This window comes from Triticum urartu, chromosome 2A (assembly GCF_056163025.1).
Source record: "Triticum urartu cultivar PI428250 chromosome 2A, HENAU_Tu73, whole genome shotgun sequence".
NCBI lineage: Eukaryota > Viridiplantae > Streptophyta > Magnoliopsida > Poales > Poaceae > Triticum > Triticum urartu.
The window spans coordinates 720,260,959-720,275,357 of record NC_141874.1 but is presented as its reverse complement, the minus strand read 5'-3'; positions in this window follow the sequence as shown (position 1 = coordinate 720,275,357).

The window sequence follows — 14,399 nt, the reverse complement described above, 5'->3', positions numbered from 1 at the left end:
GAGACTTGCAAAGCTATCAAATCATGCATATAAGAATTCAGAGAAGAACCAAATAATATTCCTAGACAATCAAGTTCATAAACCCACAATTCATCGGATCTCGGCAAGCACACCGCAAAAGAGTATTACATCGAATAGATCTCCAAGAACACCGAGGAGAACTTTGTATTGAAGATCAAAGAGAGAGAAGAAGCCATCTAGCTAATAACTATGGACCCAAAGGTCTGTGGTAAACTACTTACGCTTCATCGGAGAGGCTATGGTGTTGATGTAGAAGCCCTCCGTGATCGATTCCTCCTCCGGTAGATCGCCGGAAAAGGCCCCAAGATGGGATCTCATGGGTACATAAGGTTGCGGCGGTGGAAAAGTGGTTTTGTGGCTCCCCTGATGTTTCTAGGGTATAAGAGTATATATAGGTGAAAGAAGTACATCGGTAGAGCTCCGTGGGGCCCACGAGGGTGGGGGCGCCCACCCCCCTAGGCGCGCCCTCCTATCTCGTGGCCGCCTCACGGAGTTCCAGACTTCCACTCCAAGTCTTATGGTTTGCTTTCGGTCCAAGAAAGATCATCGCGAAGTTTCATTCCGTTTGGATTCCGTTTGGTATTCCTTTTCTGCCAAACACTGAAATAGGCAAAAAAAACTGGCATTGGGCCTCTAGTTAATAGGTTAGTCCCAAAAAATAATATAAAAGAGCATATTAAAGCCCATTAAACATCCAAAACAGATAATATACTAGCATGGAACAATAAAAGATTATAAATACGTTGGAGACGTATCAGGGCGGAAGTAAAAAATCACTTCCGCACCTACTTCCGTGTGTGACAGTGTTCTGGACTAGAGGTAGCGGTACAACCCCTCACCAGGAGCGGTACTACCGCTGGACCCTGCGGTACTATCGCTCCCCTGAGCAGTACTACCGCATGCCACAAAGGCTTTAGCACTTGGCTGCCTTCATATTGCAGCTAATGACAACAGAAGGATACAAAAAGACCAGAACTGCCATAACTTCTACAAATAAGCTCCGAATTGAGCAAATTCAGGCTTGTTGGATACAAGACAACGAGTAGCATCAAAACAGCGAGGGGAGGTATGCCCAACCGAGGGAGGAGTGAAACCTCCAACACAAAAGAACCGACATAACCTCCAACATCGAAAACATCATAGAAGATGCATGTGAACTCCGTTTTCGATGAACTCGAGCTTGCCATCAAGATGACAAAAAGCTCTAAGACTCTCAAATAAAACCAAACAAGAACCAAGAAAGATGATGCAAGGATGAAATGGTTTCAGATCTCCACGAATGATATGATCAAGCTACTCATCGAGAGCCCCCTTGATAGTACGGCAATCGATCCTATAACCCGGTCTCTCAACTACCACCATGAGACCGGTAAAATAGAAAACCTGTCAAGGGCAAACCTTTGCCTTGCACATGGTCCACTTGAGCTAGATGATGATGATCTTGACTCCCTCAAGTTGGACCACCTTTCTTGATTGTGTTGGCTCGATGAAGACTAGTTGATTGCTCCCCCATACTCCACTATGGGTGAGCCACTCTTCTGCACATCTTCATAAGTCCATTGTCACCACAATGGATGGCAAGCTTCAAGCACTTGATCTCTTCGTGATGCATCACTTGAACTTGCACACGGCAACCTAACCCCACAAAGGACTCTCACGAAGACCATGGGTTAGTACACAAAGCATAATGGATGATGCTTACCATACCATGGGATCACTTGATCCCTCTCGGTACATCTTCTATGCTTTGTGAGTTGATCAACTTGATTCACTCTTGACTTAGTCTTGATCAACCTTGAACCTTTCCAACTCTCTTCATTTGGATGATGCCTTGAAGGTAAGCATGAATGATCACACAATCTTCTTCTTCAAGACATGCTTGCAATAAGCCCAATACTCACATGACCAAACTTTGGATAATTCGTTAATATAACCTTGGTCAACTCATAAACTCCTTGAAACCAACACACGGACTTCAAGAAATGCCTAGGGACAAATCTTTCAAATATAACTCAATGCAACCATTAGTCCATAGAGATTGTCATCAATTACCAAAACCAAACATGGGGCAACCGCATGTTCTTTCAGTATCAAACATATCCCCTATCTGGACTTGGTTCAAATTATATTGCCATGGAGTCTCATGGCCATCGTTCATAGTAAGGCCGGTGGATATGTCTTGATTCCATGCAGAAGGAATCAGTACCTCCACTTCATCCTCGGAATTTTCAGAATCTAGATCCTCCGCATATCCATCCTTGTCCTCTTCCTCCATCACCCTCTGCATTTCATCGCCTTCCTCATCCCCATCAGCAACACCAGAACCAGCTAATATTATCGACTGAATATTCTGCCCAGTATCATGACCACAAACATTGTCCAGCACGTAGTCTAACTCTTTCTCGGCTTGGCTAGGATCCACATCCGGTGGCTGTGACCTAGATAAATGAATCTCGTTAGCAACTTGATTACCCTGGTCGAGTTCATACCCCACACGGAGTTGTACGGTATTCTCCTCCTTCGCCACTGGTTGCACTAGGGCATATGGGTGGATTCTTCGGTCTCGGCAACGACTTAACAGGGTCAACCAATGTTGGCTCCTATCTATCGGCTTCAACTCCCACTTGACATTTTTACAGGATTTGGTCCACAATGCATGAATATTGAAGGAACATACTTCAGGATCCGGCCCAAAACTAGTAGTCAACCAGTGCTTCAACTGTCTAATGTCTGGTCTGTCCGGGTCTGAAAGTGTCATGACGCCATTTTTAAACTCGCTAAGATCAACCCCCAACTCATTATATCGAACATTACCAGGGCCGTAGTAAACAGTCAAATTTACTTATACAGACATTTTCACCTGGCAGACACTGCCACCTTCTAATTAATCACAACGAACAAAATTATTACCGGCTACACTAACTATTCGCTAAAATGCTAGCACAAACCAATTAACACTAAAAATGTGACACGTGATTATACCTTCGACGCATGTGGCCACCTCATGGAGGACTTGCACCAACGGACAACACCAACGCCGCCCCCTCGGTGGCACGAAGTTGCACCTCCTCCTCACCAGCCAAACCGCCTCCTCCTCCTTCTCAGCCCACCATGGCTTCTCCTCCTCCTCACCCCACCATGACCCCACCTCACTTGTACGCACAAATAGCTATCCCATTGGGAAAAAATGACCTTGGGCCAGTGGAGATGGCTACGATCTACTGTTTCTGTGGTTTGGATTCGAAAATAGGTGGAGAAATGAAGAGATCAGCGAGGGGGGCAATGTACAGAGAGGAACGAGAGAGAGAGAGAGAGCAAGAACAGCGAGAGGAAAAAGAAGAACATGCTCGGGCCTTATCCAAAGCTCTTAGGCCGCTGGTTAGCCGAAGAGGTCTTCGGTCGCGGGCTGGCCGAAGAGGTCTTCGGTCGCGGGCTGGCCGAAGAGGCCCGTCTTTGGCCCAGTTCACGCGCTCTTCGGCCACACTTAACCGAAGAGGCCTCTTTGGGCTTCGGTCGGCCGAAAAGGCCCACTTCGGCCAACGGTTGACTGACGGGGTTCTAGTTTTGCAAATAATGTGTTAGCACTACTAGTTTCCGAAATTGCTATAAAAATGTGCTACTTTTGAAAAAAAATCTAGGTCTTGTTACCATCACACACTTCTCTAAAACATGAGCATTTAGAGAAACTCCAACGGGTTGACCCAATTCGTTCATGCGTGTCTGTTTGGGTCAAAACAAACAAAAGTGTTGGCCCAATGCGCAGACCCAAACCCAAAACGCGTCCTTTTGTTGTCCGCGCTGACACATTTCAGGCCCCAATTTGCGTCTGGCTTGCGTATGCCCGGGCTTGAAATAGACACATTGCGCATCCCCTCGGTGTCCGCCGCGGGCCCACATGTCGGCCGGTCAACCACCACATGTGGTCATATTAATTGTGGCCGCCTAAAGTGGGTCCGCACGTAAGTGAGTGGAAGCTACAGGAGGTTGTCCTTTTCTAATCCACGCTTGCAGGGAGAGGGTGGCGTCATCCACTTCCATCCCCTGTCCACATATGGCCATGCCTGCTCCCTCGCCGGTGAGCAGAAACCCTAGCAATCCAGCCAGCCAAGGGCTTCTTCAGCGGGAAGGGGAAGAGGAAATTCAGCGCTGGCGCAAGCTCTTTCCGGGCGCCTCCTCCTTCTCCTTCGTCACCGGTTAGACGCGGCTAGACACCGCGGGAGTAGGAGCAGCTGGACATACCAGTCTGCCAAGCGCGGTGGCACTAGCAGTACCACCGTCCCTCGAGTATCCAGATGTCAACCTACCGCACGGCTGGCATCTAGAGCTGTAACGGATCCCCATTTCGGCAGTGCCACGCTCGGCGAGGGCGCACGCCAAGGAGGTTCGCCCGCGCCGTGGGCTCCTTACGTCGGAGCAGGGCGTGATGCATGCCTACGTGCTAGATGATACGTCTCCAACGTATCTATAATTTTTGATTGCTCCATGCTATATTATCTACTGTTTTGGACACTATTGGGCTTTATTATCCACTTTTATATTATTTTTGGGACTAACCTATTAACCGGAGGCCTAGCCTAGAATTGTTGTTTTTTGCCTATTTTAGGGTTTCGAATAAAAGGAATATTAAACGGAGTCCAAACAGAATGAAACCTTCGGGAACGTGATTTTCTCACCGAACATGATCCGTGAGACTTGGACCCTACATCAAGCAACCAACAGGGAAGCCACGAGGTAGGGGGCGCGCCAACCCCCCCCCCCCCCCCTAGGCGCGCCCTCCACCCTCGTGGGCCCCCTGTTGCTCCATCGACGTACTCTTTCCTCCTATATATAACTACGTACCCCCAAACGATCAGATACAGAGCCAAAAACCTAATTCCACCGCCGCAACCTTCTGTATCCACGAGATCCCATCTTGGGGCCTGTTCCGGAGCTCCGCCGGAGGGGGCATCCATCACGGAGGGCTTCTACATCAACACCATAGCCTCTCCGATGAAGTGTGAGTAGTTTACCTCAGACCTTTGGGTCCATAGTTATTAGCTAGATGGCTTCTTCTCTCTTTTTGGATCTCAATACAATGTTCTCCCCCTCTCTTGTGGAGATCTATTCGATTTAATCTTCTTTTTACGGTGTGTTTGTTGAGACCGATGAATTGTGGGTTTATGATCGAGATTATCTATGAACAATATTTGAATCTTCTCTGAATTCTTTTATGTATGATTGGTTATCTTTGCAAGTCTCTTCGAATTATCAGCTTGGTTTGGCCTACTACATTGATCTTTCTTGCAATGGGAGAAGTGCTTAGCTTTGGGTTCAATCTTGCGGTGTCCTTTCCCAGTGATAGTAGGGGCAGCAAGGCACGTATTATATTGTTGCCATCGAGGATAACAAGATGGGGGTTTTATCATATTGCATGAATTTATCCCTCTACATCATGTCATCTTGCTTAAGGCGTTACTCTGTTTTCATGAACTTAATACTCTAAATGCATGATGGATAGAGGTCGATGAGTGGAGTAATAGTAGTAGGTGCAGGCAGGAGTCGGTCTACTTGTCTCGGACGTGATGCCTATACACATGATCATACCTAGATATTCTCATAACTATGTTCAATTCTGTCAATTTCTCAACAGTAATTCGTTCACCCACCGTAAAATACTTATGCTCTTGAGAGAAGCCACTAGTGAAACCTATGGCCCCCGGGTCTATCTTCATCATATTAAATCTTCCAATACTTAGTTATTTCCTTTGCTTTTTTACTTTGCTTTTATTTTACTTTGCATATTTATCATAAAAATACCAAAAATATTATCTTATCATATCTATATGATCTCACTCTCGTAAGTGACCGTGAAGGGATTGACAATCCCTTATCGCGTTGGTTGTGAGGAGATATTTGTTTTGTGCAGGTACGAGGGACTCGCACATAGCCTCCTACTGGATTGATACCTTGGTTCTCAAAAACTGAGAGAAATACTTACGCTACTTTGCTGCATCATCCTTTCCTCTTCAAGGAAATCCAACACAGTGCTCAAGAGGTAGCAAGAAGATTCTGGCACCATTGCCGGGGAGTCTAAGCAAAAGTCAACATACCAAGTACCCATCACAACCCTTATCTCCCGCATTACATTATTTACCATTTGCCTCTCGTTTTCCTCTCCCCCACTTCACCCTTGCCGTTTTATTCGCCCTCTCTCTGTCTATCCTCCCTCTCTTTCTCTATTTGCCTCTTTTTGCCTGCTTGCTTTTTGTTTTCTTGTGTGTTGGATTGCTTGCTTGTCACGATGGCTCAAGATAACACTAAACTGTGTGACTTTACCAATACCAACAACAATGATTTTATTAGCACTCCGATTGCTCCTCTTACCGATGCTGAATCTTGTGAAATTAATGCCGCTTTGCTGAATCTTGTCATGAAAGATCCGTTTTCCGGCCTTCCTAGTGAAGATGCCGCTACCCATCTAAATAGCTTCGTTGATTTGTGTGATATGCAAAAGAAGAAAGATGCGGACAATGATTTTTTTAAGTTGAAGCTATTTCCTTTTTCGCTTAGAGATCGTGCTAAATCTTGGTTTTCATCTTTGCCTAAAAATAGTATTGATTCTTGGAACAAGTGCAAAGATGCTTTTATCTCTAAGTATTTTCCTCCCGCTAAGATCATCTCCCTTAGAAACGATATTATGAATTCTAAGCAACTTGATCATGAACATGTTGCACAAGCTTGGGAGAGGATGAAATTAATGATACGTAATTTCCCTACTCATGGTTTGAATTTGTGGATGGTTATACAAATTTTTTATGCCAGATTGAATTTTGCTTCTAGAAATCTTTTAGATTCGGCCACGGGAGGCACTTTTATGGAAATCACTTTAGGAGAAGCTACCAAACTCCCAGATAATATTATGGTTAATTATTCTCAATGGCACACCGAAAGATCTACTAGTAAAAAGGTGCATGCAATTGAAGAGATTAATGTTTTGAGTGGAAAGATGGATGAACTTATGAAATTGTTTGCTAATAAGAGTGCTCCTACTGATCCTAATGATACGCCTTTGTCTACTTTTATTGAGAATAATAATGAATCTATGGATGTGAATTTTGTTGGTAGGAATAATTTTGGAAATAACGCGTATAGAGGTAATTTTAATCCTAGGCCGTTTCCTAATAATTCCTCTAATAATTATGGTAATTCCTACAACAATTCTTATGGAAATTATAATAAGATGCCCTCTGATTTTGAATCTAGTATTAAAGAATTTATTAGTTTGCAAAAGAGTTTCAATGGTTTGATTGAAGAAAAATTACTTAAGATTGATGAGTTGGCGAGGAACGTTGATAGAATTTCTCTTGATGTTGATTCTTTAAAGCTTAGATATATTCCTCCTAAGCATGATATCAATGAGTCTCTCAAATCCATGAGAATTTCCATTGATGAGTGCAAAGAAAGAACCGCTAGGATGAGTGCTAGGAAAGATTGCTTTATAAGAGCGTGTTCTTCTAGTTCCTATGAAAATAAAGATGAAGATCTAAAAGTTATTGATGTGTCCCCTATTAAATCTTTGTTTTGCAATATGAATCTTGATAATGATGGGACTGAATATGATCAACCTTTACCTAGAAGTCGTTCCAAAAATTCGGAGTTTTTAGATCTTGATGCTAAATTTGATGAAAGTGGGATTGAAGAAATTAAAACCCTAGATGCTGCTAAACCCACTATTTTGGATTTCAAGGAATTTAATTATGAAAATTTCTCTTTGATTGATTGTATTTCCTTGTTGCAATCCGTGCTAAATTCTCCTCATGCTTATAGTCAAAATCAAGTGTTTACTAAACATATCGTTGATGCCTTGATGCAATCTTATGAAGAAAAACTTGAGTTGGAAGTTTCTATCCCTAGAAAACTTTATGATGACTGGGAACCAACTATTAAAATTAAGATTAAAGATCATGAGTTCTATGCTTTATGTGATTTGGGTGCTAGTGTTTCCATGATTCCAAAGACTTTGTGTGATTTGTTAGGTTTTCGTGATTTTGATGATTGCTCTTTAAACTTGCACCTTGCAGATTCCACTATTAAGAAACCAATGGGAAGAATCAATGATGTTCTTATTATCGCAAATAGGAATTATGTGCCCGCAAAATTTATTGTTCTTGACATAGATTGCAATCCTTCATGTCCTATTATTCTTGGTAGACCTTTCCTTAGAACGATTGGTGCAATTATTGATATGAAGGAAGGAAATATTAGATTCCAATTTCCATTAAGGAAAGGCATGTAACACTTTCCTAGAAAGAAAATTAAATTACCTTATGAATCTATTATGAGAGCCACTTATGGATTGCCGACCAAAGATGGCAATACCTAGATCTATCCTTGCTTTTTATGCCTAGCTAGGGGCGTTAAATGATAGCGCTTGTTGGGAGGCAACCCAATTTTATTTTTATTCCTTTCGGTTTGCTCCTGTTTAGTAATAAATAATTTACCTAGCCTCTATTTTGGTTGTGTTTTTTGTGTTCAATTAGTGTTTGTGCCAAGTAGAACCGTTGGGAAGACTTGGGAAAAGTCTTGTTATCTTGCCGTAAAAAACAGAAACTTTAGCGCTCATGAGAACTACTGCCATTTTTATTTGGAAAGTTCTATTTAGTTAATTATTTTTGAAGATGATTAATAGATAAATTCCTCACGTCCAGCAATTTATTTTATAATTTTTCGGGTTCGACATCTTGCGCTAGCTACAGATTACTACAGACTGTTCTATTTTTGAAAGATTCCGTTTTTCATGTGTTGTTTGCTTATTTTGATGAATCTATGGCTAGTAAAATAGTTTATAAACCATAGAGAAGTTGTAATACAGTAGGTTTAACACCAATATAAATAAAGAATTAGTTCATTACAGTACCTTGAAGTGGTCTTTTGTTTTCTTTCGCTAACGGAGCTCATGAGATTTTCTACTTTAAGTTTTGTGTTGTGAAGTTTTCAAGTTTTGGGTAAAGATTTGATGGATTATGGAACAATGAGTGGAAAGAGCCTAAGCTTGGGGATGCCCATGGCACCCCAAAGATAATCTAAGGACACCTAAAAGCCAAAGCTTGGGGATGCCCCGGAAGGCATCCTCTCTTTCGTCTACTTCTATCGGTAACTTTACTTGGAGCTATATTTTTATTCACCACATGATATGTGTTTTGCTTGGAGCGTCTTATATGATTTGAGTTTTTGCTTTGTAGTTTAGCACAATCATCCTTGATGTACAAACCTTTTGAGAGAGACATACATGATTTGGAATTTGTTAGAATACTCTATGTGCTTCGCTTATATTATTTGAGTTATATAGTTTTGCTCTAGTACTTCACTTATATTTTTTAGAGCACGGTGGTGGAATTGTTTTATAGAAACTATTGATCTCTCATGCTTCACTTAGATTATTTTGATAGTCTTAAATAGCATGGTAATTTTCTTAAATAATCCTAATATGCTTGGTATTCAAGAATAGTAAAAACTTTCTTATGAGTGTGTTGAATGCTATGAGAAGTTTGATACTTGATAATTGTTTTGAGATATGAACATGGTGATATTAAAGTTGTGCTGGTTGAGTAGTTGTGAATTTGAGAAATACTTGTGTTAAAGTTTGTGATTCCCGTAGCATGCACGTATGGTGAACCGTTATGTGATGAAGTCGAAGCATGATTTATTTTTTGATTGTCTTCCTTATGAGTGGCAGTTGGGGACGGGTGATGATCTTTTCCTACCAATCTATCCCCCTAGGAGCATGCGCGTAATACTTTGCTTTGATAACTTGTAGATTTTTGCAATAAGTATATGAGTTCTTTATGACTAATGTTGAGTCCATGGATTATATGCACTTTTCTTCCTTTCACCATTTCTAGCCTCTCTAATACTGCGCACCTTTCGCCGGTATCATACACCCACCATATACCTTCTTCAAAACAGCCACCATACCTACCTATTATGGCATTTCCATAGCCATTCCGAGATATATTGCCATGCAACTTTCCACTGTTCCGTCTATTATGACACGCTCCATCATTGTCATATTGCTTAGCATGATCATGTAGTTGACATCGTATTTGTGGCAAAGCCACCATTCATAATTCTTTCATACATGTCACTCTTGATTCATTGCATATCCCAGCACACCGCCGGAGGCATTCATATAGAGTCATATTTTGTTCTAAGTATCAAGTTGTAATTTTTGAGTTGTAAGAAAATAAAAGTGTGATGATCATCATTATTAGAGCATTGTCCCAGTGAGGAAAGGATGATGGAGACTATAATTCCCCCACAAGTTGGGATGAGACTCCGGATGAAAAAAAAGGGAAAAGAGGCCATAAAAAGAGAAAAGGTCCAAATAAAAATAAAAAATGAGAGAAAAAGAGAGAAGGGACAATGTTACTATCCTTTACCACACTTGTGCTTCAAAGTAGCACCATGATATTCATGATAGAGAGTCTCTCATTTCGTCACTTTCATATACTAGTGGGAATTTTTCATTATAGAACTTGGCTTGTATATTCCAATGATGGGCTTCCTCAAATTGCCCTAGGTCTTTGTTGGGGAACGAAGCAGAAATTCAAAATTTTCCTACATGTCACCAAGATCTATCTATGGAGAAACCAGCAATGAGGGGAAGGAGAGTGCATCTACATACCCTTGTATATCGCTATGCGTAAGCATTCAAGAGAATGGGGTTGAAGGAGTCGTACTCGTCGTGATCCAAATCACCGGAGATCCTAGTGCCGAACGGACGGCACCTCCGCGTTCAACACACGTACAGCCCGGTGACGTCTCCCATGCCTTTATCCAGCAAGGAGAGAGGGAGAGGTTGAGGAAGACTCCATCCAGCAGCAGCACAATGGTGTGGTGGTGGTGGAGGAGTGTGGTACTCCAGCAGGGCTTCGCCAAGCACCGCAAGAGACGAGGAGGAGAGAGGTAGGGCTGCGCCAGGGAGAGATCAAATCGTGTTGTGTTGGGCAGCCCCAAACCTCAACTATTTATAGGAGGAGGGGAGGAGGGTGCGCCCCCTCTAGGGTTCCCACCCCTAGAGGGGTGGCAGCCCTAGATGGGTTTGAGGGGGCGGCCAAGAGGGGGAGAAGGGGAGGCGCGCCCTAGGGTGGGCCTTAGGCCCATCTGCGCCTAGGGTTTCCCCCTTCTCCTCCTAGCTGCGCCGTGGGCCTTGTGGGAGGCGCACCAGCCCACTCAGGGGCTGGTCCCTTCCCACTCTTGGCCCATGCAAGCCTCCAGGGCTTGTGGCCCCACTTGGTGGACCCCCGGGACCCTCCCGATGGTCCCGGTACGTTACCGATAAAACCCGAAACTTTTCCGGTGACCAAAACAGGACTTCCCATATATAAATCTTTACCTCCGGACCATTCTGGAACTCCTCGTGACATCCGGGATCTCATCCGGGACTCCGAAAAACATTCGTAACCACATACAAACTTCCTATATAACCCTAGCGTCATCGAACCTTAAGTGTGTAGACCCTACGGGTTCGGGAACCATGCAGACATGACCGAGACGTTCTCCGGTCAATAACCAACAGCGGGATCTGGATACCCATGTTGGTTCCCAAATGTTCCATGATGATCTCATCGGATGAACCACGATGTCGAGGATTCGATCAATCCCGTATACTATTCCCTTTGTCTAGCAGTATTGTACTTGCCCGAGATTCGATCGTCGGTATCCCGATACCTTGTTCAATCTCGTTACCGGCAAGTCTCTTTTACTCGTTCCGTAACACATCATCCCGTGATCAACTCCTTGGTCACATTGTGCACATTATGGTGATGTCCTACCGAGTGGGCCTAGAGATACCTCTCCGTTTACACGAAGTGACAAATCCCAGTCTCGATTCGTGCCAACCCAACAGACACTTTCGGAGATACCTGTAGTGTACCTTTATAGCCACCCAGTTACGTTGTGACGTTTGGCACACCCAAAGTATTCCTACGGTATCCGGGAGTTGACAATCTCATGGTCTAAGGAAATGATACTTGACATTTAGAAAAGCTTTAGCATACGAACTACACGATCTTTGTGCTAGGCTTAGGATTGGGTCTTGTCCATCACATCATTCTCTTAATGATGTGATCCCGTTATCAACGACATCCAATGTCCATGGTCAGGAAACTGTAACCATCTATTGATCAACGAGCTAGTCAACTAGAGGCTTACTAGGGACATGGTGTTGTCTATGTATCCACACATGTATCTGAGTTTCCTATCAATACAATTCTAGCATGGATAATAAACGATTATCATGAACAAGGAAATATAATAATAACTAATTTATTATTTCCTCTAGGGCATATTTCCACCAGTCTCCCACTTGCACTAGAGTCAATAATCTAGTTCACATCGTCATGTGATTAACACTCACAGGTCACATCGCCATGTGACCAACATCCAAAGAGTTTACTAGTATCACTCAACTAGTTCACATCATCATGTGATTAAGACTCAATGAGTTCTGGGTTTGATCATGTTTTGCTTGTGAGAGAAGTTTTAGTCAACGGGTCTGCAACATTCATATCCGTATGTACTTCGCAAATCTCTAGGTCATATTATAAATACTGCTTCCACGCTCCACTTGGAGCTATTCCAAATGGTTGCTCCACTATACGTATCCGGTTTGCTACTCAGAGTCATTCGGATAGGTGTTAAAGCTTGCATCGATGTAACCCTTTACGCCGAACTCTTTATCACCTCCATAATTGAGAAACATGTCCTTATTACTCCAAGGACAATTTTGACCGCTGTCTAGTGATCCACTCCTGGATCACCTTTGTACCCTCTTGCCAGACATGTGGCAAGGCACACATCAGGTGCGGTACTCAGCATGGCATACTGTATAGAGCCTATGACAAAAGCATAGGGGACGACATTCGTCCTTTCTCTTTCTTCTGCCGTGTTCGAGCTTTAAGTCTTAACTTCATACCTTACAATTCTGGCAAGTACTCCTTCTTTGACTGATCCATCTAGAACACCTTCAAGATCATGTCAAGGTATGTGCTCATTTGAAAGTACCATTAAGCGTTTTGATCTATCCTTATAGATCTTGATGCTCAATGTTCAAGTAGCTTAATCCAGGCTTTCCATTGAAAAACACTTTCCAAATAACTCTGCATGCTTTCTAGAAATTCTACATCATTTCCGATCAACAACATGTTAACAACACATACTCATCGGAAATTCTATAGTGCTCCCACTCACTTCTTTGGAAATACAAGTTTCTCATAAACTTTGTATACACCCATAATCTTTGATCATCTCATCAAAGCATACATTTCAACTCCGAGATGCTTACTCCAGTCCTTAGAAGGATTGCTGGAGCTTTGCATACTTATTAGCATCTTTCAGGATTGACAAAACCTTCCGGTTGTATCACATACAACCTTTCCTCAAGAAAATCGTCGAGGAAGCAATGTTTTGACATCCTATCTGCAAGATTTCATAAATAATGCAGTAATCGCTAATATAATTCCAACAGACTCTTAGCATCGCTACGAGTGAGAAAGTCTCATCATAGTCAACTCCTTGAACTTGTCGGAAAAAAAACTTAACGACAAATCGAGCTTTCTTAATGGTGATACTTACCATGATTGTCTGTCTTCCTTTTAAAATCCATCTGTACTCAACAGCCTTACGACCATCGAGCCGTTCTGCCAAAGTCTACACTTTGTTTTCATACATGGATCCTCTCTCGGATTTTATGGCCTCGAGCCATTTATCGGAATCCGGGCCCACCATCGCTTCTCCACAGCTCGTAGGTTCATTGTTGTCTAGCAACATGACTTCCAAAACAGGATTACGTACCACTCTGAAGTAGTACACATCCTTGTCATCCCACGAGGTTTGTTAGTGACTTGATCTGAAGTTTCATGATCACTATCATAAGCTTCCACTTCAATTGGTGTAGGTGCCACAGGAATAACTTCCTGTGCCCTGCCACACACTAGTTGAAGAGACGGTTCAATAACCTCATCAAGTCTCCACCATCCTCCCACTCAATTCTTTCGAGAGAAACTTTTCCTCGAGAAAGGACCCGATTCTAGAAACAATCCCTTATTGCCTTCGGATCTGAGATAGGAGGTATACCCAACTGTTTTGGGTGTCCTACGAAGATGCATTTATCCTCTTTGGGTTCGAGTTTATCAGCCTGAAACTTTTTTCACATAAGCGTCGCAGCCCCAAACTTTTAAGAAATGACAGCTTAGGTTTCTCTAAACCATAGTTCATACGGTGTCATCTCATCGGAATTACGTGGTGCCCTATTTAAAGTGAATGCGGTTGTCTCTAATGCCTAACCCATAAACTATCGTGGTAATTCGATATGAGACATCATGGTATGCATCATATCC